The sequence below is a fragment of the Pagrus major genome, chromosome 12 (genome assembly GCF_040436345.1).
Source record: "Pagrus major chromosome 12, Pma_NU_1.0".
Lineage (NCBI taxonomy): Eukaryota > Metazoa > Chordata > Actinopteri > Spariformes > Sparidae > Pagrus > Pagrus major.
Genome location: NC_133226.1, coordinates 8,882,931 through 8,908,315, shown reverse-complemented (window position 1 = coordinate 8,908,315; position 25,385 = coordinate 8,882,931).

Here is a 25,385-nt window from a genome sequence, read left to right as displayed (position 1 = left end):
CCAAACTGTTGCGACTAAAGCTATGGTGTCTGTAAATCCCATATTGATTTCAGGACAATCTAAAGAAGGGAATCTTTGTTTTCTCCACAGGGACCTCGTACTTACTTCATCTGTGTATTATCAGCTCACACGATTGTAGTAGATACTTGAAAATTGTTTTGCTGGCACAAACTAACTAGACAGCACAGAGGAGTACACTGACATTAGTGTACAAACTGACAACCAGTCTCCTCTCTCTCTTATATTTCAGGGGTTACAGGGAGCAGATAGTACAACATTGATGTTACATGGTTGTAGCCAAGTCTTAATTAGTATAACTTCAATTTATATTCTAAACAGCAGGTATTACAACAATTTTAATATTTAGTACCCTAGATATAATGGATATTTATTTATATTAAGACAGGGACTTCCATAACAACAAACATAATATTGTATGAAGGCAAAAATCTAAGTAAAAAAATGTGTCTAGGTAAATTGAACAATAAACCTAAGTATACTAAAATTCACAAAACGATGCTTGAGGATTGCTTGAAATGATGTTTATTACTTATATATTTCAACTTTTTGAACATGCAAATAATTAAACAACTAATGTGATTAAATGTAACACAAAGGTTCATTTGATTTAAAGTTTCTTGGGGAGAAGACAAGAAGAAGACTAACACACTAACATTTGGCTGGGCAGTCAAAAAACTAACTGAAGCCATTTTTTTCAGTTCATTGTTAGTGTTGCTACTGCCTTTGTCAGGCAGTGTAGCTATCAAACAGTGGCTTCATTACATTCCAGTTGTATCTTCATCTCTGTATCTTTAATATTAGCCACTACATTAGCTGCATTAGCTAACATAGTGGCAGATTAGTCACTCCGACTGCCACAGCACCATTCCTCAGATCGTAGCATTGCTGGAATATACTATTGAGTTGTTCAGAGCAGCACACTCTTGGAGCAGCAGAGCCATGTGTAGAAACTGTGGCTGATTTAACCAAAATAATTCAACACACATGCTTGGGTATGAATCAAAGTTGTCATTTTTGTTTTTCGGTTTGCTTTTTTCAGTCGGTTTGAGGTATTGTCGTTGTTGATGTTCTTAAGCTTATTTCGCATTAGATAAGCAGACATGTTAAGCTAATTAGCCTGAGTTGAGTTGTAGGTAAACTTTACAGATACAAAAGTAAAACTTTTGACTAATTGTGGCATTATATTGATGTTAACTGTTGAATATTAACCTACACTATACATGACCGTTAGTTCAGAAACAGAAAGTTATTCCTTTGAGCAGCCACACTCTCATTTAAGTGTAGGGCGTCAGATTGGATTTACAAAAGCTCATTAGAAAATGAATATATCTTTATACCTTTTGAAGCCTCATAGAATCAGCTAAATGTTGAACTGAGATATATACATGGATTAATGTCTATCGACTTTGCTTTTTGTTTTTCAATTTTATCTTTTATTTCTGAGATTCTGAGCTTGTGTTTCTAACAGAATCTCACACATTAGTCTATAATGAAAGTCACTGCATCATATAGAAACTTCTGGAAAGCTTGGTGCTGCGCAGCTATGACTCAGATTTGCCTTGTCAGCTTCTGAGCAGCAATAGCTGTCACCGTCCAGTAACGCGTATTCTCCTCCCAGTCTGCACATCTGCATTACAGTCACGATCACGTCACTGTCCCTCGTTGGACGTGGCCTGAGTAAGCTAACTTTCTGGAAACAGAAACTATAGACTCAGATAATTGGGCAAAACTATACTACTGATTTGTTTGACCAATTACATGTTGAGTGGAAAGAAAAAAATGTTGTAGTGAGATGTTTGGGTGGATCGTCGGTGGATCAAGTGGAGGATTTTGATGCTGGAGACCAGGATTCACATTCTAGGTCTGAGTTTAGGGAAAGATCATGGTCTTGGTTAAATGTGAATACACTACATGTGTATGCCCTATGTCATAGTTCACACCGAGGTCTCTCACACTTATAAAGTCAAGTCAGTTGTATCTATACAGCCCAAAATCCCAAATCATTATTTGCTGCAAGGGGCTTTACAGCATACAGCCTCTATCCTCAGACCTTGAATTTGTATGAGGAAAAACTCCCCCAAAAAACCCTTTAATGTGTGTCTAAACAACTTTTAATCTAGAGGGACTGTGCGTACACTTTGCTGATACACTCATGAAAGTTTGTTGATTTAGCAAATGCATTAATTAAAAAACATTCCCTTATCCCATTGATCAATAACATGATCAAGTGGGCATTACTGTTCAACCTGCTCGAGTTTCAAAGGTGCATTTCCTCATCAGTGTCCCATCTTAATGTTAGTCTGGGGATATTCAGTATTGTTCTTACTGTCAGCAAATCCTGTGAGATGACTCAAACCAACAATTAATATAACCTACTATTTCCCTACAGCCTGATACAGCTTGTTCTTCTGTGCCTCGACATCCATTGTTGTTCAAATACTATTAAAAACACATTAGTGAGCCACAGAATTACACTGTGCGCCATGTTCCTTGATAACCACAAACACAGGCCAAGTACTTTATTCAGAGTCTAAACCTTCCCGGTGCTGTAAATACTCATTATCGCACCAAATCCACAGCTGAAAATAGTCCTAACAAATGCAGATGTTAATCCTGTTTGAGTTTGGTTTGCTAACAGAAACAGGGCACAGCTGTGCTACAAAACAATTTATAGATGAGAGACACCTCATCCCATCACAGTGATAGAGAAACCACTTGTAAGTATCGTTACCGTTCCAGGTGCCCGCTGACTGATATGTGGGGTTTAGGTTAAGTTATGAATGTTAAAAGTCTTGCTAACAATTACATCATGCACAGTCTGAATTGTGCCCATGGGTTTCAGATTGCTCAGGCTGCTCAGGAGGCGTTGAAGGCTAGAGGGCAATGACATGAGAGATGAATGAAGGAATGCTGAATTTTGAAATGTCTGTAAATGTGTTAATGCTGAAAAAGAAAATGTGAAACAGTAGAAAACTGGTACATTTAAAAAGAAATGGAAGATATAAAAGGCCTAAATGATAACAAATCAAACAAAGAAGTAAAGTGAAATGCGGTGCACGTTGTTGTGCAATTCCTTTCATTTTTTCTCCTTTTAACATGAACTTCTCATACCACATTAAAATCAAATCACAGCACAGTAGACAAAGTGAAGAGGTGTATTTTCATTCACAGATGGGGGCGGGACCACAGGTGGAACATGTGTGCATCAACAGCTTCCAAACAGTCAATCACAAATGTTACTTAATGCACAAACGGGCCTAATGTGAAGGGCTGTCTAACCACGGTCCTGTCTCTATTACAATATGCGTTATATTCCGCTTTGTTTGTTTAATCATTTTTTATTCTTTTTTTATATTTTAGGCATTCTTAATCTTCTGTATAATCTATTAAATTTGTTCTTGCATGAGCGAAATTATTCTTTCTACGTTTGGTTGTTCTTTTTTCTTCAAAACAAAAGCCAGTGTGTCGCTAAACATTTTTTCAACAAGCCATGAGCATAACTGAGTATGGCACTTGTCATTCAGAACGATCCTTGATCCTTGATATTTTTATGGGTGGACATGAGGTGCGCAGTCACTGCCACAAACACTTTTCACACAAACACACACTTACGGGAGTGTTCGCATTCATTGTGTGGTTGTCAGCATCTCCAGCTCTGAAGTACACGCTGTGCATAAAGCTCCCCGCCCCTCTCACTTCAGTGCTGCCAAGCTCTGAGGTTACAGACAGGTGAATGCATTGTTTTCAGCTCTTTACTCATGCATCTTTTATAGCCATGTTCAAGGATCATACCCTTTGTTTTTGCATGCTTTGTCTTGTTTGCTACATTTTGCATGCTGCAGGCTGCTTTGTCACTAGCTGACACATTGCTTGTGCGCTGCGGTGCTTTCATTTGCTTTTTGAACCAGTGGTTTCCGAGGACTTGAGGCCTGTCTGCTGTGAGGCAGCTTTTTAAATTAAAGAAGACAAAATTCTGAGAATATACCTCATTAAAGCGATGCTATTCAGAAGCTGACGCTTGAGTTACGGATAGCTGTAAACAATCACAGGTGCTTTGGCTTTGCATCTGGGTTTGGATCTAAATCTAAGTATAGCCGGCCCAGCTCTGAGCTAAACTTGTTGAATTATCAGCTTTTTTAAAATACTTTTATTTTTTTTGCTGCTCTTGCACAGGCATCTCCAGACGTCTGCTTTTGATCCATGGTGCTTTTATAAACCCAGTTGGACTGAGCCTGTGAAAGCCTCAGCTTCCATCTGCTTTGGACCACCAAGCTGGCTGATACCTGAGTTCTGTGGGGAAGCAGGAGGTGGAGGAGACAGGTGGCTGCCTACATACCTTTATGATTGTCTGCTTGTGTGTGTGTCTGTCTAAATGTGCATTGGGACTGGTGTAAATGTGCAGTATTGATATCCGTGAATGTGTATGTGGGTGTTTCTGTGCCAGCTCTCGCCTTCGACTGTGTGTTCAGGCGGTGATATAACATCTCATTCTGTGAAAAACGAAAAGCATTGAACTCAAGTCTGGACTCTTGGGAAGGTTAAACTAGTTCAGACACCTAGGAAAGTGCCCATGAGTAGATCGTGTAGACTCTTTTTTTTTTTGCCTGGCCTATTTACCGCACACATTGTTTGCAACTGAAAACTCCCTTTTTTTCAAACCACGGATAAATAGCCGCAGTGGAAAGCACAGCACGTTTCCAGTCTGAAACATGTGGATAACTAAAGGTCCAGCTATGCAGTACGGTGCACATGTGTATTGACAGCAGCAAAATAAAAATCTATGATTTGTGAATCCTATGATTGCAGTTTGAGTGCCCTATCCATATTTATGGGTAGCTGTCAGCACTCTCTGCGTTCAGTATTTTCTGCAGAACTGTAAATCAAATCCTGTCATGTTGGAGCTCTGACAGAATGCTAAGTCAGTGAAAGGCTCTACATTTCATTGAACTGTGCTTCAATGATCGCAGATATTCTAAATATGAAACATACTGAGCGGTGTGCACTTTTCAAGCCACCCAAAGTATTACATCTCTGCCAGGTAAATACAATTTAAGAATAGTAAATTACCAAGTTATAGCTTACAATTAATTCAGAAAAAAAAAAAAACCTTAATAACCCCTTTTCAGTTTTGATGACAGACAGCAGTAAAGAAAAAGAATGACGAATTGGAAAATAAGGGCAATAAAGAAGATACTTAACACTCTCATGCTCTCATTGTCTCTCGTTTATTATTATTTAGTTTAATAAGATATGCTACTACTTATCCAGATTAGCTTTCCAGATCCAAATAGCATTTTAATACCGTTAGTAAATGAGGTCTGGAACTCCATTAATTAATATGAATCATGTTATGAACACAGTGCACCAATAAAATATCTTACAATGCAATTTGGTTTTTTTCCCCTTCAAGGGGGGAAACGGTGACATTTCTCATGAAAATATGTTGAGCTGAGCCAAAACAGCACATAAACATTCTAAACCAATCAGGAGTTATTAATTAAAAAACAAAGACCTAATAATGTACACTTAAATATTGTTCATTATTTCTGTTGTCATCTACATTTTCATCATGTCTTGATGTTTAAGGGGCTCTATGTGACATTTTGTCGCAATTAACATGTATTGATCACTTTTCTATTGGCCATATGTGAGCGGATTGTAATGTGACGTGAAAAATGAGACAGTCCTGTTTCTCTTGGTTGCCTACATGCCTGTGGATGATCTGTTTAAGTTGTTTAATGCTGCTGGAATGTGGTTTTCTTTTTGAAGGACTCAGATTTTCCTTGACAGTCCAAAGGATGGGACTTTATGCACATTTCTAAGTGCCTTGTCTTAGTGCCTCTCTCCTCCACAGAGCTTCTTTAAAGGCTGAATTTAATAAAGAAAGTATGGTCATTTATTATATTTGTTTCACTGAAGTAAAGATGAAACTATTGGTTGGAAGACTGTACATTAAAATGTGCAATATGTAAGAATTGGCCCCCTGTCAAATTCATACTCATACAAATAGGGGGCAGCATATCACTAGAGTAAGCACTAACTGTAGCTCCTGATAGCTAGTTAGCCGTGCAGCTAGCGGTCCGGACTGGTAGCTTGGAGCCCCGGGGAAGTGTTGCTGTATACTCCTAGCACAGGAGCTTTGGCCCAGGAAAGGCCGGGGTTAGCTGATTAGCATGCTAACCTCAGTCGATAGATCTGCAACAGAATACATAGTCGTGATAACGTCAAAACAGCTATTTGTTCACATTATGTTGATCATTTTCAATCATTTTTGAACGTTTTCAACTAAAATCTCACATACTGCATCTTTAAGTAGTTGGATATTTTCCAGATAATCAAGTTAAAAACAGACATTCCTCCCCCCAAAAAACAGCTGGCCATCTTGTTTGTGCAAGCAGCATATTCCGACACATATTAAAGTTTAGAGTAAGAGGGCAACCTGTAGTGGCCATAGTAATTATGACAGGACCAGAGGAGGAAGTCAGGTGACGCAGTATAGAAAGCAAGGAAGTCTAAGTAGGGAGGTAAGGCTGGATAGGTGCGTCAAAAACAGGACTTTCAATCAGGACACTGCTGTCCATGTCCCATGAGAAACAAAAAGTAAAGTTTTAACCCTAATATGTAAGTTAACACAAGTTACATCATGCACTGCATATAAAGGAGGTTGACTTGCAGCACATATGTAACTGGACTTACTGTATGTAACTAACAAACTCTTGTGAACGCAAACCATGATCGTTTTGGTGCTAAACCTTATCCAACAGCAACCATTTAACAATGTTAACCACATATTTTGTTTATTATCATGACATACTGTAACCACTTAACAATCGTCATATATGTCGTACTCAAAAATGTTGTTTTGTTTTCATTGGCAAACAACCTATTCTGTCATTTAGTTTTGAGAGAGTGGTGGCTAAAAAGATATCTGTACAGTGTAACTTGTTCTCCATGCATATTGCAATAAAGCTTCACATTTCAAATATAGCTGAGGGCACCATTGATAAACTCAAAACAACCACGGCTCCGATTCTAGCTAAGTAACAAAGCAATTGCGAGTTTCCCAAACCCAAAATTACCAAGGATTTCCTGTCATCACAAAGTTTTATTCCAATCCCTTACAATAGATCAATTTACAATTAAGATAAATTATTCAGAGCTTTACTTTAAGGAATAATTGCAGTGCTGTAAATGAGCTGGAAATGATATTGATCTCCAACTTCCCCATTAATCCTTATCAATCCCTTCAATTACTCAGCAAATCCTTTCAGAACCAGCTGAAGCAGACCCCGTGCAAAATATGACCTGGGGGGAGAGAGGTAATGCAAAATACACATTTTGACCAAAGTCAAATGATTAAAACATGGATATTGAATTCTCTTTAGGTCACTATAATACAGGCTCTACCAGAACTTTCAAGAGATGATGAAGTACTCACAAAGTTTGACAATCTATGTATGTATTATTAAAAGGCAGAGTGTATAGGGTATTGTGTCTCACCATGGAATTAACTCTGTTTTAAAATCCTTGTGATATCTCCAACAAACCTTCTCCCCACTGGTCTCTGCTGTTTACAGTGTCAAGAAAAGAAAAAAGTCTTTGCACAAGGGACAAAATGACAAACTTTTGAGTCACCGAGCCTACTATTTAAAAGTTTTTTTCCCCCCGTTTCATTTTCTGCACAGTTATCAAAGTCTGGTCTCAGAGCACCATTTCAATCTTTTACAAAAGTGTCTTTGAAGAAATTTGTATCTGCAGCGGCTACAAAAGAACAGAGCCTTTTCCGTGGATTCCTCCAGCAAGAGAGATAAAGGCTTTGTCATTGTTTGTGTTACGTTCACACACACAATATGCCACGGCGCATCCGCTGCTACAACGTCAAGGAAGTATGAACCTATTTCTCCTGACAAAACATATACAAGCAAGGGCTGAGCAGCGCAGTGATGCTTAGGGAGGCATCGCCTCAGATATATGACAAAAACTAAAAACCATGACAGCCTAGCCTGGGAGAAGCCAGCATAGAAGCACAGCAAGCGAGTCCTCATCAGTTTCTATTATTGCTGCGTGCTTGCTGCGTGTTGTCGCCAGTGTTTGGATCCAGCTGCAGGGTAATTAATGGCGTGGGTCAGACAGGAGCAGACGAAGGCCAGCCAGATGAATAAAGGTGAAGGATTGGCTCCCTGACACTGTAAGATCGAACTGGCTTAAACGGTTATCAGCCCACAGATATTGATATATTTCACCTGGGCACAACTGACGTGAGATGCTTCACTGAGAGCTGCACCCAGTGATTGTATGTCACTGTGGCTTCACGGACCACAACACTAAAGATCCTAGAAGATTAACATTACCTATGTGACTGAGAACGGGCACATTTTTGTATTTTTGATGTATGTTTTAACACATATTAAAGTGGAACTTACCTAATAAACATTGTTGTCAGTAGGGACCTGTCTAGAGTGAATAAATACAATCCTGGATGAGTCAGAATATGTCTTCAAAAATTTCATTTTTTTCCCACTTCAGGGTGATATCCTCAATAAGTTTTTCTGCTAAATACCACTCAAGAAAAAAGTAATAATTTCATTGCGTCTATTTGCTGTGCAGCTATCAGGATTTGTGTCACACATACTTCTGAGGGACAGTGTGCAAACTCAATTTGTTCACTCTGAAATGACTTTTTTGTAAGTATGAGTCAGGCCACAGCGCTTCTGAACAAAAGATTGAAGAAGCTGTTGTGAATGATGTCATGTCAGTTAGAGTAGTGCTTGAGGCCAGAATACTGCCAGCGAGTGGACACAAGGTTGCTTATGATAAATGACAATCATATAAAACCAACGAGTCTGGAGTCTTCTTTAACCAGCAGCTATCCCAGACTGACCAGCCTATCAGCTGAGGGGATATGAGTGATGTCGGTGGAAGGAATGACTCGCTTCATTAGTTAGACAAACTCAAATTGTTGGTCATTAATACATAATTGGATACCCTTAACATAATTGTTTCTGTGTACTAATTACTTAATTCTTTGTCCTTGAATTAATGTGTGCAGTCATCATAACCGGTCTAGTCACTGAGGGATCAGCACCCAGTCTGGTAGCCTACCGACTGGGAGCAATCCTTGTACATGAACAACTGAATAGGTCGACTGGCTGTAACTCCCTGTAACTTAAGTTGCATTCTATATATGTGATGTAATTTAACTAGGATAGTAAGTTAAAATAACTCACCACCGACTTGCAGTTTCACACTGGACACGAACTGTGGTCTCCTGGATGAACGTTCTGTGCTTGTCGATCCCAACTTTCTCTTTATACAGACGTTTTCACTCCTTACACTACTTTTTCTGACTTCCTCCTTTGCTAGTGTAATACTTATTACAGTCGCTAGAGGTCGCTGCCTAACAAGAAACGTAAATACAGGTTGTAATAATCTGCTTTCACAGTCGACCTATATGGTTGTTTGCCTGATGAGGACGGGTCGAGCCATCAGCTACTGACTGCACTTTAGTATAGATGTGGCATCAAATTACTAAATAACTCCTAGCAACTAGCTGCACACATGTTCCTGTGTAGTACAGTGATTGATTTGGACTGAGATATTGGGTTTTGGCTATTAGAACAATGTTGTTTTTTTACTTTAGCTAAATGTTATGCTCACCAAGAGTCATTGATTTAAATGCACAGTATGAAATTTCTGCATCCAGAAATGTATCAATCAAGCCAAAAGTAGCGCGGGATCATGGGAGTTGTTGTAGGTAGGCAATTCAGTAGGTGATTTGTTGATTTTTAACAGTATATAATACACAGATTTAATTGGCTGTGTAGGATCAAATGAGTAATTTACAATGCATTCAACTGATCCTGGAGTTTCCTGAGGCCGCTTGTCCTGTAAAGTCTAAAGCTGCGCTGGTTAAAATAGAAAAGCTCTGTCAAAATGCAACAATTTATCAGTTTTATGTCCACATAATGCTAATGCTAACCATTGCCAATGAAATCTATCTTTGCAGCTCTGGCATAAATGTTCCAGACGAGGTAATGTTTCAGTGTTTTATTCACGTTCTGCTCAGTCTCTCTGCAGGCTTCCATCCTTCCTCACACCCTGACTCTCGTGGAAGTTATAGCCACAGGCGGCCAAGTGAAACGCACCATTACCTTTAGTATAATTATAGATTTCCTATGGGTTTGAACATTGTTGGGAAGGTTTGGAAGTACACAACTCACCAAAATATAGAACAAAAATGCAGGAATGGGAAAACAAAGAAAATGGAACAAACAAAATTATTCTCAAATATATTTCAAATTAAACATTTGGTTTACACAAGCTGATCAAACTTGTCATTTGTGTGCACGACTTAATAAATGATACATTCATAATTTTCCATTAAGGTGCCCATTTGAATGTAGAAACAGCTTGATTTCTCTCGTTCATAGTGGCCATTAAAATATCCCTGCCTAATGTGCTTTCACTGTTAGTGACGGGGAACAAAACCCAAATAATTATGAATTCAACATTTCCTTTGTAGGAAGAATACTTTGTTTTTTTGTCTTCCATCCCAAGTTACAGCTTTAATGAACAGCCTGAATAAGAGGAATTACCACACCGAGTCAAAACTGTTTCAATGTGCCGGACTATTGTTTGAAGACGTGTGTGTTGTGAAATTCTCCTTATATTCAAGGGAATTCATTTTCAGATTGTCAAACCCTGATCCCTATACCGGGATCCCTAAAGATTCAATATGGAGAAGATTTTTAAAATCCAAGCATTTAAATTAAATAGTCCACCCTCAAGCCAGTCCCCACGCCACTGTCTGTATTTCACTTAAATGTACTCACTGGTTGGAAATGAACAATATGATTTATTAATGAATACCTACTCTTAAGTGGACAGCCCATTTTGTCAGCTTTGCTTTCTCTCTCCCTTGGTGCTTTGTAGTGATAGAACCAGATAAAGACGTGTGAGAGAGACAGAGAAAGTGTGTCAGGAGTGTTGGGATTTTAATGGAACAAAAAAAAATAAAAGGTTGTCCATGACAGGTGCAGAAAGTAAGAAAAGTCCCTTTTTTACAGACACTGTGAATACTGTTCTCCCTCCTGTAAACATGTGGGAGGGAGTCTAGCAGGGGTGGCCAGGGCTGTGATGGTGGGAGGCCGCAGTGGAGAACGGAGAGGAGAGGAAGAGCAGATGGCGGAGAATTCTCAGGGTTTATTTCAGGAGAGTTCAGCCTTTACGGCTCATATACTGACTTAATTATGAGACAGAGGGGAGAGCAAACCCCTGGAAGAAGAATTTAAAGAGGCAGGGAAATCTTCATTAAGCCCACAAGGAGAGAGCAGCACTCATTGAAATGACTTTGCCACATCATCGACACCTCTAAACAGGGCAAAAGGAGTGGCAGTAGATGTAGAAAATCGTGATGGAATTGAATCTGATTATGCCAAAAGATGCAAAAAGTCTTTATACAAATTTTGTGCGTGACATGGAACAGTACAAGTACCAATTAGCTAAACAATAATACATATTTTGGTGTTTGAATATTAAAGACTTCTTTGTGCTTATGAAAACAATTTAAACTGTGCCTGAAACAGCTGTAAAAAAAGGGCAAAATTACAGGGATGTGGGCACGCCATTTGGGATTTGACAGCCTGTCAGTTACATTCTGTGCTTACATTAGGAGAATTGCATTCAAATTAGAAAAACGGGGGATAAAAATCCTAAAGAGCATTCAAGACAAAAGACAAATCAAATACATCATGTACAAGCAGAGCAAAAATAATAAAGTCGTCAAAAGGAACATACAGCAGGAAAATAGCTAGACTGTACTTTAAAGGCAATCAATATAATTATATATAATTATGACTTTAAGTATGGTAATTTATTTTTTCTTTTTCCATCTATTATGTAAGTTCAATGTAAAAGGTCACATTTAATGCAAAGTCTGGTATCATGATGAGACAATGTGTATAAATGAAATAACTAGATGTGTGATTTATAACAGGAGACGGAATAACTGAGTCAAAGTGCATTACTTTTATGTAAAATACTTAAACTCATTGTTTAGGTAGAAGTTCACTTTAACTTTATATGTAATAATTGAACAAACACATGAGGTTTTTGTATAAGTTTGCATTAGTTACATTTTAATTGGACTGAGTTATTTAATTTGTTCACATTGATGCAACTTAATGGGAAAACTTTGCATTAAATGTGACACTTTACATTAAACGTATGTAATGAAATGAGATGGAACATTTACATCTAATTAAAATACCTCAAGTCAACACTTTAGTCAAATTATTTATTTTTTTCTGATAGCACATCTCGACAAAAGTTTTATTCGACCTATACTCCTTAATAACCATGAATTTTTCACTTTTACCTTGTCTATCTGCAGTGCACTGGATACTGGACAGAACCACACAAAGAAGGTGACTCTAGTAGCTGGCCTTGAGTAAGTACACGGCAAAGAGGAGGCAGGTCAGTAACAGTCAACAGAGGACCGATGACAGGGTTTCATCTGTGATGTGAAGAATCAGATGTGCCTACATGTGTGAGACCACAGAAATTGGATTGAGCTGTTTAAAAGAGGGTTCCATAAAAACGGGTCAGACCTGTCTGTGTCACTACAGGAAGGACGCAGCAAAGGCAGCCACCTCCTTTTATCTCTAAGAGATATTCTTGCTTTAAGAGATGAATCCCACAGATTTCATCATTTCCTTAACCAGCACAGACGGAAAGGATATGAAAACACGCTTCTGTCACAGGAACAGATGCCGGTGGCTGGCTAGATTCTGCACTCTGTTGAACCTTCTCAAATGCAATAATCTTGTTAGATGGGCAAATTGATTGTCTTCACAACATCCTGTTGTTCTCATGATAACAGCTCTTGCGTTATCTTCTCCGCCAGAGAAGATGCTGTTTGGTGAGGTCATAAGGGAGGGAGTGAAGAAGCTGCCATGCTTTACAGCCAGTATCTGTAATTTGATAATACCGCTGTGATGGATATACTGTGCAGTAAACAGCACCTCTTTGCAGCTTCATGGTTTGTAACTGGGAGATTAAAAAAATATATTGATAAGATATTGAAGTACAAGATAAGATACTGTAGAACTTTATTAATCCCAAAGGAAATTCTTGTGCCAGAGACTGCTCTGAAAAAGTTACAGTACAACCTGTCACACACTGGGCCCAGCTTTATGAGAATAAAGACAATGAAGTATTATATATTAGTGAAATAAGCTAAATATACAAAGGATAAAGTGTTTATGGATTAATAACAAAAACCAGAATAACAATAGAAGTAAGATAAGTTCAATACAACAGTAAACTAAGAATGAACTTAAACAGAAGAGAGTAGTATTGGTAATGACATTAAAAGTAGTAAGTAATATTGCACCTGATAATCAGCATAATAAAGCAGGATAATGAATGTTATATTGTATATGATAATAATAATTATAAGTAGTACTGCACATGATATTGAAATACATTAAAAATGCAAGACTGTCATGCATAAATTAGCAGTGCAACGTTAGCTACCGAGACATCAGCAAACTAGTATTGATTGTTTTATGGTTGTTATAAAGAAAAGGACCATAATACATTGAAAATACATGTAGCCCTAACACTTCCCTGCCCCTCTATCCCAACAAGAATCGGGACACCCTATCCCCTTGGATGCACAAAATGGAGGGCTAAGTGGAGGCAAGGGGTGTATTGTGATTGGGCCAATAGAAACTGGTCAACGGTGTATAATTGAAGCAACAAGCAATGACAGTGAGGCCCAATGAAAAAAAAAGAAGTCTGTATTCACAAAAAAGAAGTCTGTATTCATTCTGAAAATCTAAATTTTTCATGTTCTTGATAGTAGATTACTTTAAGGTTACTCTTTGTTAAATACATGCTCCTTGTTCACAGTTCTGCTAGTCTGTTAGATACTGAAATGTCAGCATGCCTCTGGGTTACGCAAACACTTCACAGGCTCAAGGAGGCTTGGGTCAAGGGCCCAGAGAGCAGGGGAAGCCAAATATCGATGCGAGCAAAGAGCAGACTGGGAGCAGGTGCAGGAGAAGTTGAAGAAGAGGGAGGCAAGCCAGCGTGCATATGCTGAACAGCGGTTGTGCAAGCAGCGAGGATTGGCACCTCATTTGGAAGCTGCTGGGCCGGGTTCTGCTGTTTTAGGCCTTCTACACATGCTCAGCAGCAGAATCACTTCAGCTCGTGCCATTGCTTGTCTAAGCAGAGGGTGAAGGTGCCAAACCTCGCTGCTGCGCTTCAAAATTGACTTTGTCAGTGAGATTCAAGCTCTGAGTGATGTGATATAAATGGACAAAGAGCAAATCGTGAACTGGGTAGGGAGACGGGACTACCATGTTTTTGAATAGGCAGATAGTGAGCATTAGTGAACATTAGCACTTCTCTGCTGCCTGACACATGTTGGTACATGTACCTTGCCTCTGCACTGTGTTGCGTCCGACTTTGAATTTTTGGACAGGCAAGACTGAACTCAATTGCTCATGCAACGAGGCTGGAAACTGGTGTCGTCAGAGAGCTGCTGGACAGTTGTCTCAACTCTGCCATGCTTGCCCTCCAGCTTGTCAATTTGTCCTCCAGCGTCACTCTAATCGTTGATAATCCCTCCTCCTGGGAGTTCAATTATGCCCGGTGCTCACCAGTGGTGGTGACCTGAAACCGACAGGCCAGAAACATGGTCAATCTCTGCTGAGTCCCCGCGACTCTTCAGACCTGCTGTAACCAGAGCGAAACTTGGACCTGAGTGCAGGGACTCCACAGAGATGGACGCTTAGTTCAAAAAATGATTTACTGAAAACCACACAGCGGGGGACAGGGGAAAAACAACACACGCTACTGCCAAGGCATGACTAAAAGGACTAATTATGGCTCTGCAGAACTGTCACACATGCTGGAAGAAAAACAAACCAGACACTGACCAGACTAAATATATCAGAGCAATTACTGAGGAAGTGATCACACAAGGTCAAGCAAGACTGGTGTTTTCTTTGCATTTCTTTCCAAACTGAGCACACACTCTGAAATAAAGAGACACGGGGGGTTCAAACATCCGATGGTGACATACCACAATAAACAGCTGATCTGCATTCATTCAGCATTGGTCCTTGGAGGCTTGGATAAAACGGAGGCATCAGGTAAACAGCCTCCCTTACATAATGCATTATTTATTTCTACAATAGCAATCAAAAGCAGTGATATGTAGCTCTGGGTAATGTTTAATTACTTTGATAACGCATAATACAGCACAATTTAAAGTTGTGTAATGAAACTGTTTAAAGTTTAGATGTGTTCAAACAGGAAATAGATTCCGCTGGATTTGGCTCAGGGAAACATAATGAGCAGTGCTGTAAATAAATAAAACATAAAGTGAATTAATACATATCAAAAAACAAAGCAAGCTGATTTGTCTATGTGAATGTGTTTAATTGTAGTTGTAAGGGAGGGTGATTGTTCTGCCACACTGAGACTGTGTCAGTTCGGAGGCTTTGTTGTTTTGCTTGATCTCTAAATTTAATATTTCTTTTGTGTGTCGTGTCGAGGTGCTCTTTGCTTGAAGCTCCTTGTGATTTGAAAGCATTATTTTGTCATAAATTTTTAATTTTCCTGTATTTTGTTTTATTAAATATCATATAGTATAACAGATTATGTGCATAATTTCGGAGCGACTGTACATTCCAGCTAAGTAAGTAAGCCAGCCCACTGCCTTAAGGTAATCCTGTTCCTGACACTATGTATTTTTTTTTTTCTTTCCCTCAGTCACTGACTCACAACTACTGTTAATATAAAAGAATATGCTATTTTGTTTGCCAGCGGGCACAATCAGTGATGGTACACAGACGATCCCTAAATTCCCCCCTCCCCCCTCTCAAACTGAAGTGCACATAGCCTCTGGTCTCTCTTGCATCTCCAGACTATGTCAGATATCTTCCTAAAAGTGCTGAGCCTGACTGCCAGAGACAATTACTGTAAGTTAACAATGAAAAGAAATGGCTGCCTAAAGAAAATTCAGATGATGTGCTGAAGGACAGAAGAAAAGAAAAGCTAGCACAGAAGAGGACACTTGACTTGAAAGATAAGATGGGACTTACTGGAAAGATAAAATACTGTATAATAGTCAAGAAGCAGTTCTTTAACTCAGATACAAGGTCAAACTGTGAAGAAATCAAAGTAGAGGCTTGAGCAATATGAAGTACACTGTATGTACAAACATAGGTAGTAAGGCCTTGTTTGAACTGCCGGCCCAGGTCCATATGAAATGCAATTTTTGAAAATCAGATTCAAGCCATATTTGGAGGTGGTGTCTTAGTCCAGACGTGTCTTTTGCTTCACTCCAACTCGGTATCACACCAAATAGACCCAACGTTTCACCGTGTCACGATCATGTTAGGCTTCACCTATCTGTGAAATCAACACGGTCACTTTCGTGATCAAGTTACCAATTACAAACATACCCTGTCCAGATCATCTTAAAATAACTACTTCCTTAAAACAATCAGCACTCCTTGGTTAGGTTTTGGAAAAGATCATGGTTTTGCTTGAGTACCTACTTCCTCAAAACAGTCACCACTGGCTGTATCCTCACACAAGACTCAAACCTTGGTCGCCTAGGTGGACGACCTATGAGTATACCACCCAACAATCCTCGATCAGCTCTTGGCATGGACTTTCTGGCTCACTGAATTATGTTTGTCTGTTGTCCCTGACCCCTGATGGTGCTGCATCTCCATACACTTGTGTACTTTTCACGCCTAGGCGAGCCAAACCATCACCCTTGCATGTTGACTCATCAGCCAGGAGGAAGATGCAGTAGTCTAGGTATGAGATGACTGACTGGACCTAAAGCTACGCTGCCCTCTGGGTAGGAGGAATGCACATATCCTTCTAAAGTTGTAGATAATGAATCACCCATAACACTTGTAGTGACAAACCCACAGAAATCTGTCACTCAGGACTGCGGCTCAACAGCTCTTTATGGACAGTTTTAGCTCAGTATTTGTGGCGTTTGGAACATTGAGCCTATTGTATGGTTCAGTGACAGCAGTCTCATCAACAGCTACTATCTACGGTTCCAGCAACAGTAGGAGGTAGCTGTTTCAGCAAATAAGCTCTGAAAAAAAAAAACACAGAAAAGGCTCTACTTCCTACAGAAACTTAGGAAGGCTAAATTCAGGAGCCAGGTTCTGGTCAACTTTTACAGAGGAGCAATTGAAAACATCCTGATCACAAACTGGCATGGTTTATGCACAGCCCAAGACAGGAAGGCTCAGTGACATTGGGAAGGTGAGGCTAAACTAAGCAGAGACCAAAATGGAGCTAAAAGTGGACTGAATATTGAACTCAGATTCATCAGTTGGCAAACACAAATCAGAATGGATGCTTACGGTACACCATCTGGTGTGTTAAGAGGCAACTGTTTACTAATGCATTAGCCATTGCGCCATAACTCTGTTAGGTTGGGTGCCTTCAAGCAGTCATAATACATTTATGCAGCCTTATTTGTTTTTGCTACATAGTTATCAGGCTGTCTTTCCAAAACACTTGTCATGTAGCCAGTTGACCCTTTACATGGCAGACATTTTGACTTGTCAAAGCCGGAAAAGCAAAGGTGTGACCAATAACAACATTGATGGCTCCATTTCATCCTTATATGCTCCTTATATTTTATATTATTTATAAGTGTCCCAGTTAGCCATGTCAGTGAATGAGCATGCAGAATACCAGAGCTCTGTTACTAGTTCATATGAATAGAATACAGCCATTATTCATTTTTTAAATTCCACCAGGGCTTTTTCCTGCTTTGACAAGTCAAAGAGTCTGCCATGAAAAGGGTCCATTAATGGTAAAATGCATCGAAAATAGCACAATATTTGGCTTTTGAGACATCGTCTTCTCTCCAAACTTACAAGTCTCCAATAATTCAGCTTGTATGTAAGCTTTACTGTGACCTTAGTTTAGTCTGAGTGAGATATGCCAGTTATGTTTAATGATGCTGAGCCAAATGCTCATCTTAGCAACTGCATTATTAGAGGCTATGGCAAAACAGTGAGCACAAATGATCCCCAGGTTGGCTAATTAAAAGTGGGCACTTGGAAGCCACGTATGGTTCTGAAACACATTGAAGTGATTAACACCATTCATATTTAAAGATGCCCTGTGAAGTGCCTCGAACAAGATATCTTCAGCTGAATGGGCAACAGCATGCAGTCAGAGTGAAACTGAAAATTACAGTGGATAAACAGGGAAAACGTTATAGATCACACAACTCTTTAGCAAATACGCAACCTTTAAGAAGCATTCTTAATATTTAATGCGATTTTTATGGGTGTTTATGGGCTTAATGCTCCCATTTCTCCGTCTGTTGTTAGATTACATTTGGCGTCAAATAAATGATAATGCAATTTTGAATGAATAATGCCGCCACAGTTCACCCTTTAACACAGTGGATGATTTATTCTTAATACAAACGATCATAATTATTCATTTGAAAGTTGTTGTTATTGTTCGACATGTCAGAGTTTCAAGTGATGTGTTTTGTCGGCGTATTTAGCAGGTGGCGACGAAACTGCACACTAAATCGGTTTCACAGAGACAATTACATCAGTAAGATAAAAAGTCAGCCTCCATGAAGCTATTCCTGCCTTTTCCCCCACGCATGCAGTCAGTTGAAAAGTATAATTAATTGTGTCAAACACGACGGCACAATCAAAATTGATGCTCAAAAGTAATTTGCATCAGCCTGAATCAGCTTAACTAAAGTTGATTATGTGCCGCTGTGTTGAAGAACTCCAAAGTTCAATTGAATTGTTTCCAAAAATGCAACAGATCCTTTATAATTTCTTAATTACTGTAAAAAATGTGACTCTTAATTTCCCGATTGTCCTTTACAAGTGTTAGAATATGGCTCCCTTAATCAAAATCTGTGTTTGGAATAAAATCTTTGCTCCAATTTGCTTGCTTGTCCATCAGCTGTTTTGCAACCTCTCTATGTTATAGCTCTAGGATAGTACAGCCGCGACTTCTTCCTGGCAACTGATATATAATCCGATATCCAGTGTGAGCATGTTATCCATAATACTAGTGTGGATGGATGGGGGTGCCTTTGTAAGTTCCTGCCAGGGCCTCTCTATTTGTCTATGCTTATTTTACAATGGAGGTCAGTAGAAAAATCATCCAAAACAAACACACTGCGAGCGTCTTCATACAAACACAGCAAGCGGGAGAGGGAGACCATTTGTTTCCTCAAGAACTGGACTCAAATAATACGTATTATGCGAGGCGGTGCTTCGGCGCTGTGCCGAATTTACTGTCTCTGAGGAATTCAACAAGATGTATGGGGGTCTGCTTTGTTAGCAGGAAAGAACTCCAGTCATTTTTAAGATTTAATATTGCCCAAAAGCACTCTTTCCCGTCCTTACAGTACAATTAAGACACTCTAAATTCTGAATCTTTCACACTCAAATGGTTTGAAGGGGTTATGTAGTTCTATTTAATAATGAAAACTCGCTATAAATTGCAGATTAAAATCATTCCTTTATTTGAGGTATGTTAACAAGCAGTCTCCCTGCTAAAATGGCTGCGGTAATTAAAGTCAGAGGCACAGACTCGTGTTTTATTAAAAAGGCAGGCTACTGTGTAAATAATTATAATAGTATAACAAGTATAAGCTATGCATAGTGTGACGCTTTGTGCTAATAACCGTCCATGCTGTCTCAGAGGAAGGCCTTCAATACTACAATGAAAAATGCACAAGATGTGATGTAATGATAGAGAAAAAAAAGGTCATCTCCGAGACGCCGAGGATCCACAAAGGCAGCGACGGTACAAGAGACCGTGAGGGAAAGAGATAGTGAGAGCAAGTTCAGTGCCCTTATCTGTGGGGGCTCAAATTCTGCTCCATTATTTATCGAGCTCAGCAGACAACAGTTACTCACCGAGATATGTCAGGTCAGTGTTCTCTTTAACTTCAGCCCTAATGCTCTTCAACATGGCTCACTCTCGCGTAGGGACCAGAGTGGACACTTGCTGCTGCACAGTATCATCCCTCCCTCGCTCTCTCTCTCTTTTGTTCGTCTCTCTCGCTCGGAGTGCATTCTATCACATTTACATCCACGCTCTCATTTATGTATAAGGCCGTGACACGAACGCTCGCAACCCACTCCCGCTTGTCTTTTGAGTCTCTTCAAACCAGAGAGGTAGCTGTTGTGACCTTCAGAGCCAGAAATCCTGCAGTGCGACAGAGACTCTGCACAGCTTGCTTGTGTTGACAAATGTCATCATTAATGCTACAAGTTATCACGAAGACATGGAAGGCAAAAGATCAACATTAGCGATGGGAAAGTCAAGCTTTTTCTGCACTCATGCCAGCTCTCTGATTTTTTGCACCAATACATCTTATTCTGGCCAGTGGTGAAGCCTGAGAATGGGTCTTTTTTGGTCTACTGCAAGATAACTTGTCTGCTACTGGTCAGATTATTGTGGCCTGCACAACTCTTTGAAATATTATTACAAGAATCCGTATCGTAGTTGGACAAGTGCAGTCACCAAATGGCAGAAAGTGCATTTTCTTCTGATAAAAAATGAAGTACTGTAGTGCTGCAGAGATGCCCTGGCATCCAAATCCTGTTCTCCAGATGGAGGAAAACATGTGTTTGGTACAGACCCCAATAAATGTCAGATTAATAGTTTTTTCAGTGAAAATGAAAATTGTGACACAAAAATCCTCAGGAATCACATCGCAGTCATAAAGTCCTCTTTTGTCTGTTTCAGACATGTTTTGAGTATGGTATAATTCCATCACCATGGTATAAATCTATCATAAAACCTATCCCAAAGTCAGTAAAGAATGATCCCAGAATACCTCTTAATTACAGAGGCATCAGTCTCCTAAGTAAAGTTTATAAGGTATATTCTAATATACTGAATTATAGGCTTATTCGATATTTGGAAATGAAACAGTGTCTTGTTGATGAGCAGAATGGGTTTAGAAAGTACCGTGCCTGTATTGACCATATTCATTCAGTGTCAACTATTATTAGAGCCAGAATCGCCACAGGTAAACCCACTTTCTCATGTTTTGTAAATTTCCAAAAGGCATTCGATTGGATTAATAGAGATTTACTTGCCTTTAAACTGATGGAAGTAGGGGTGGATGGTAGATTCTACAAAGCTATTCAGAGTCTGTATGGTAACCCAGTTGCTTGTGTTGAGATCAATGATATGTATACTGATTGGTTTGAAACCCCTTTTGGCGTGAAACAAGGTGATATTCTTTCTCCAACACTTTTTGCATTGTTTGTGAATGATTTAGCTCTACTGATTAAGAAAAATAATCTGGGTATATGTTTGGATGACACTTATTTAGGTATTTTATTATACGCAGATGATATGATTTTACTGGCAGAATCTGAGTCTGATTTACAAAATATGCTAAATTTGGTTAGTTCTTGGTGTCTTAAATGGAGATTGGTGATAAATCAGAGCAAAACACAGATAATGCATTTTAGAAACAAAGGCATGGAAAGAAATAAAGAAAAATTCTATTTTGATTTAGTTGCCTTAGAATATGTTAACTCATATAAATATTTTGGTTTCTTTTTTGATGAATTTATGACGTTTGAAACTGGTTTTGGGTGCCTTGCTGATTCAGCTGGGAGAGCTTTGGGATCAGTTATTAATAAAATGAAAGTTTGTAATGATTTGGGTTACTTTACATATACTCAACTGTATAATGCATGCGTCTCTCCCATACTGAATTATGCTGCAGGAATGTGGGGATTTAAAGATTCCAAATGGCGGAGGATAGAATAAATAAAAAAGTATTTATATGGAGTAAATTACATAGTTCCCCCTGGTCAAAAGAAATTTACTCCATTTTTGAGGAGGTGGATATGGTGTATATTTACAGGAATAACTTGTGTTGTAATGTTAACTCCATTAAAAATAAGCTTCTATTGAAATTTGACGAGAAATGGTTTGAAAATGTTCTATTAAAACCAAAATTAAGGACATATATGCAGATTAAATCTAACTTTGGACCTGAATTATATGTTACATCACGTTTACAGAGAAGTCAAAGATCTTTAGTTGCACAGTTGAGATCTGGTATTCTTCCTCTGGCCATTGAGGTTGGTCGATTTAAAAATATTCCCGAGGAGAATAGAATATGTGAAATGTGTGAGCTAGATGAAGTAGAAAGTGCGTCTCATTTCCTTTTATATTGTACAAAGTATGATGATTTGAGAGAGGTATTATTTCATGAAATCTGTGGACAAAACCCTGAAATATTTTGGTGCTCTGATGAGCAGAAGCTGGAGTGGTTGTTTAATTTCAATGTGTTTAAAACTGCTAGCTTTATTTCTCAAGCTTGGAAAAGAAGACAGGTAAATTTGTTTAATTATTTTTTGATGATTTCTCTTGAACCTTGGCATTGTCTTCCCTTTCTTTTTTCTTTAGATAATGGTTTTGAACCCCCGTTTGTTTTCTTACTTCTTTGATGTGCTGATGATGTGCTCTAGATCCGGTTTGTTTTCTTGGTGTCTTATAAGCCCATGCGGGCTGGGCATACATGTATGCATGACACAATAATAAAAGTAATTCATTCATTCATTCATTCAATTCATTCATTCATTCATTCATTCGTTCATTCATAATATCTGTCAAAATATTTTGCAGCCTTTCTTCAGAGATATACAGTAACATTTCTGCACTAAAATATCCCAAAACTAGACCTTTTCTGTCTAGTCTTGTACTTAGATCTTCACAAATGTTTCCAACAATAAACAAACAAGTCAAAGTCAGTTTACTCAAGGTAACGGTGCGTTTCAAGCCGCCTGTGGCTAGGAAGGAATTTGTTTTCCTGGAAGAGAGTCAAGGTACCAAAAAAAGAAGCAAGGGTCATCATGTCACCAAATCTTGCTTTGGTGCCAGACAGTGGTGTCAGGTATATTGCAGTCATTGGGCGATGCATGGAGAAACACACAAACACACTAAAACCCAACATACCTACATCCTATGACTTCGGATGAAGAAATGCCTCCAGAAAAACACACTCCAGAGAGTAGGTTAACGACTTTATTTTTTCCCCCAGTGATTGACAGGGCTGATAATATTGTGACCAAACAGAAGGGGCTGGTGTGATCAAATATCACTGATGAGACTTCAGTTACACTTCAAACAAGACCCTTTCCCAAACAAAGTCAAGGGATGATCAACATATTGGTAAAAACATTAACCTACTCTCTGAAGTGTGTTCTTTCATTTTCTGGAGGCATTTCTTCATCAGAAGTCATACGATGTAGAGGTGTTTTTCGTTTTAGTGAGCTGACGCCACAGTCTGGTACCAAAGAGGCAAGATTCAGTAACATAATTACCCTTCCATCTTTTCTAGGTTCATTGGAGAGAGTCAGGAGCGAAGTTGGCAATAACCACTAAACACAACTTAAATAAAACTTTAAACATTACCTCTCTCTGTAAACATTTCTGGCTGAGAGATTTTCATCAGCAACTGTGGTTGTTTAAAAATTACGACCCTAACTCCCATGATCCCACACAACTTTCATCTTTTGTTCTGATTGAGAGACACCGAGCAACAGTAAACTACACATAAATATTCATGCTCCCCAGGGGAAGGGTTGTAAGGATTTTGATGAGCACTGTACCCTCTGTGCAACAGCATCACATCAAGTTTCCTCATGACCACCTTTTGGTTCATTTCAAGGTCGATAGAAAGCTAAAGGACAGATTTCATTAAAAGGTGTGGAGCAGGTGCGTGATCCACAGAGGACAGATACATTTCACTGCTATCCACTCAGACACTGGAAATATAAATATATAATGAACATATTGTGTCAGAAATTTGACTTGGTACTTCAGTGCTTTCCTGAGGATGAACCCATTCCAGAACAGCTTTCATTTTAGGCAAAAAGTTAACACTCAGTAGTCAGGTTACCAACGTATTGAGCTCTTAAAGGTGCCATACATATTCATACTCCAATAGATAGAGGCAGCATATCACAAAGGTATCTGCTAAGATACTAAGGTAGATGTTGTTAGCTTCTCAGCTCAGTTAGCTAGTTGGACCACTGGGGCAGTATTAGTTTTCACACCGCTATCACAGCAGGTCTGGACCACTGGTCGAAAGAGGTTTTCAGGCCCAGGGCTAGCTAGTTAGCATGCTAACTTCAGTTGAAATCTCTACAACATAATGTCAAAACTATAATTTCTTCACAATCTGTTAGTTTGTTGTTGTTGTTTAGTTTATTTTTGAATGTTTTTCAGTTGAAATTCTTACATATTGCACTTTAAAGGTGGAAAATCCAGAGACTGTGCTCCCATGAAAAACAAGAGCCATTTTATCAATTGCCCAAAAATGACATGTAATTTGGTCCAAGTGACAAAGCCCCCTAACAGCTGTAGAGACAGCAGTGTGACACTATTTTAGCGCCATTAAGTCCACAAAGTGGATATGTGGGTAAATAGAAGTTGAACTTTAACACAGGAGAGCACTGTTCATTTCCCCACCAACAGTCTACGTTGGTTTCTTCTCACCCCAACCGCGGTCGCTCTCTTTAGTAATTTAAATCCAAACCACAATGTCATCCCACCCTCGTGTTTTGTGTATTCGTGTATTCGCACGTTTCTGATTTGGTTGTGTCCTCTCACTTTGTGGTAAACGTTGCTCATGTGTTGTCAAATTGGTGAAGTGGTTTATTTTTAAATTGCTTGTGTTGCATGTGTTTTCCTAAGTTGGAGCACATTCAGCTCTCAGGGCCGCCCTATAATTCTTTGTAAGAGGGTGTCTCTGTGAAGTGATGGTTCTGACCTTATTCCACCTGAAACAAGAAGAAAATGTTTACCTTGACAATACACTATCTGATGTCCTGCTATCAGTTATCTGAGACTTGAACAAAATGCTGCCCTGGAGAAAAGGTGTGTGTGTGTGTGTGTGTGTGTGTGTGTGTGTGTGTGTGTGTGTGTCTGCATGTTTATATGACTTTAAGTAATAGAGGGACATGGACAGCAAGAATGAAAATAAATCACATGACTCTTCTGCCTGAGATAATATATTTCAAACATGAAATGCTTTATTTATCTATTGACTGGTGCACTTGTTTGGCTGGTATTTAGAATTCAAATCACTTTCACTGTGGTCTATTACCCCTGAATTGATATGGACTGAGTGAGCTGGGAAGAGTCATTAAATAAAGAAAAAGTCATTAAGCAAAATTAGCTGGCTGCTGTAAATATCACCAAATGAAATGCCACAGTGGGCTACCTTTCACATAAAACAAATATGCCAGATAATGACTGTTTTGCTGCACATGCACTTCATATAT